The sequence below is a fragment of the Grammomys surdaster genome, unplaced genomic scaffold (assembly GCF_004785775.1).
Source record: "Grammomys surdaster isolate TR1022 unplaced genomic scaffold, NIH_TR_1.0 116310, whole genome shotgun sequence".
NCBI lineage: Eukaryota > Metazoa > Chordata > Mammalia > Rodentia > Muridae > Grammomys > Grammomys surdaster.
In genome coordinates, this window is record NW_021613550.1 from 1 (window position 1) to 2,966 (window position 2,966).

Here is a 2,966-nt window from a genome sequence, read left to right on the forward strand (position 1 = left end):
ATATGAAATGAGAAAAAAATATGTGAACTAACCTATGGTATTTCTTGGAGAGATTCTCCAGTTCAAAAGCAGTTGAAGATAACAAAAGTGGGTATTTTCTCTCTTTTATTTTCTTTATGATTAACTTACATGAGCTAATAAAGTAAGCAGAGATATGGTAAAGATCTGCTACTATTTTTATTTCCGTTTTAAATAAGAAATTGATACAAGTGAGAACAGTTATCTTAGCAAAACAGCAGAGAAACAAACAAAAAGAATATTTAGTTATGAACAAAATAGTATAGTTTTTCTGACCTATTTTTCTTTTTTTTTCAGGGTGCATAATAAGATTTTTATTGGATATTTTATTTATTTACATTTTAGATGTCATCCCCTTTCCCTGTTTCCCCTTGCTAGAAACCCCCTATCCCATGCCCCCTCCTCCTTTTTGCTTTTATACCATTTTAATTTCATGCAAGTAGGTTGAGGAACTAGTAATACAATAGATGCAAATAGTCACGGAACAAACAAGACAATAAACACAAATAGTCAAAGAGCAAGCAAAGCAATAAACAAAGTTCCATGAACACTCCTGTGATCACTGTTTCTAAGGGCTTATCAGGATGACCAAAATATCTGAGCCAACTTCTCTGTCCTAGCCCAAAGTCGTTTTCATGTCTGAAGCCTGCACCCTTGTTCTAGCCTAAGATTCAGGTGTTTTTTTTTTTTAAAAGCATATGTGCAAAGGCTGTAACAGAAAGTATCTGTAGAAAAGAAGACACAGAAGATGAATATATTCAAAGGAAATTGACATTTGACTAAAGGTGAGAAAAGTAGGTGGGAAAAAAATAGCACAAGTGAAATGAGAGACATGAAAATAAAGGGTCTTTTTGGTTGACCTAAATTACTAGCTTCAATTATGAAATGTTAGAAGAGGGTGACACTGTTTTACTAATAATTTGATATTACAAATAAGAACCAAGCAAGGGAAACTAAGAAGACCACCAAGAATTTATCCTCAACTCTATGAAATCACAGAAGAGTTCTGCCAGGCTCTGGAAACATTGCTTCTCTGTGGCTTTATGCAGATCATGAGACATTTTCCAGAAGTAATGAATCTATAATGCCTTTATCTTGACTATTGTAAGTAACATGGTACAACCTGCTGAGAGCATCCTATAAATATGGGTCTCTCAGAAGTGGTTTTCATTAGTTGTTGGGCCAAGACTCCTTGAATTTACAATGAGATTAACTCAGTCACCTTGATTCTTCAAAGGAAAGCCCTGACCTATTTTTCTAATGTTTTATTGGCTTTTAAAATTTGTTTAACATTCTGACCTCTTCCAACACTGTGTTGCTCCCTACTTGAGATCTTGGAATAATTAATAAAAAGTATTCCAAGACTTTCTTATACACTTCTTAAAAATATGCATTCTACTTATTATACAGTAGAGTTGTAAGAACAAATGTCGTTGTTTCCCGATGTGATCCCTTTGAGAAACTGAAACCTGACTTTCGTTATGATGAGTCAGTCAGTTTCTGGAGTAGAAGTTCAAGGCTACAGTGGTCAGAACACATTTGTACTATTGTAGGTCAGATGACTCAGGTATACTACTACTTGTGATAGATACTAGGAATGCATCATTTGCAGGAAAGAGGCTAAGGATTCAGTTATAGAGCAGAAACTGGTCAACACCCAAGCCATGCTCTTTTATTCATTGCCAAGTGAGGTTGGTGCCATCACTCATCTCAGCAACTTAGAGAGAGGCATTGAGGTCAGAGACTTAGAGAAGACACTGTGTTTCTATCAGAGTTCCAACAGTGGTTTTAAAATCAAATTAAAAGACCATAAAATATTTTATATATAGAAGCCCAGACGCAGAGAAAATGGCGGCAGGGGTCCAAGCGGCGCCGAAGTGGTGGCGACAGAGCCCAAAATGGAGGAAGAGAGCAGTGCGCCCTGCGTGCTGAGCGGCAACGGAGCTCCGGGTCCGAAGGGTGAAGAACGACCTACTCAGAATGAGAAGAGGAAGGAGAAAAATATTAAAAGTGGAGGCAATCGCTTTGAGCCATATGCGAACCCAACAAAAAGATACAGAGCCTTCATTACAAATATACCTTTTGATGTGAAATGGCAGTCACTTAAAGACCTGGTTAAAGAAAAAGTTGGTGAGGTAACATATGTGGCGCTCTTAATGAACGCTGAAGGAAAGTCAAGGGGATGCGCTGTTGTTGAGTTCAAGATGGAGGAGAGCATGAACAAAGCTGCTGAAGTTCTAAACAAGCATAGTCTGAGTGGAAGGCCACTGAAAGTCAAAGAAGATCCTGATGGTGAGCATGCAAGGAGAGCAATGCAAAAGGCTGGAAGACTTGGAAGCACAGGATTTGTAGCAAATCTGGATTATAAAGTTGGCTGGAAGAAACTGAAGGAAGTATTTAGTATGGCTGGTGTGGTGGTCCGAGCAGACATTCTGGAAGATAAAGATGGGAAAAGTCGTGGAATAGGCACTGTGACTTTTGAACAGTCCATTGAAGCTGTGCAAGCTGTATCTATGTTTAATGGCCAGTTGCTGTTTGATAGACCGATGCATGTCAAGATGGACGAGAGGGCTTTACCAAAGGGAGATTGTTTTCCTCCTGAACGCCCACAGCAACTTCCCCATGGACTTGGTGGTATTGGCATGGGGTTAGGACCTGGAGGGCAGCCTATTGATGCCAACCACCTGAATAAAGGCATTGGAATGGGAAACCTAGGGTCTGCAGGAATGGGAATGGAAGGCATAGGATTTGGAATAAATAAAACTGGACGCATGGAAGGACCTCCAGTTTTATGGAGTGGTATGGAAAACATGGGGCAATTTGGATCTGGGATGAACATGGGCCGAATAAATGAAATCCTAAGTAATGCACTGAAGAGGGGAGAGATCATTGCAAAGCAAGGGAGGTGGAGCTGGAGGCAGTGTCCCAGGGATCGAGAGGATGGGCCC

The 2,966-nt window shown here is 39.7% G+C and overlaps 1 pseudogene; it reads left to right on the plus strand.

Moving 5' to 3' along the window:
* Nucleotides 1-1,860: 1,860 nt before the first annotated feature.
* LOC114635688 lies at nt 1,861-2,961 on the plus strand (annotated as a pseudogene).
* The last annotated feature ends 5 nt before the right edge of the window (nt 2,962-2,966 follow it).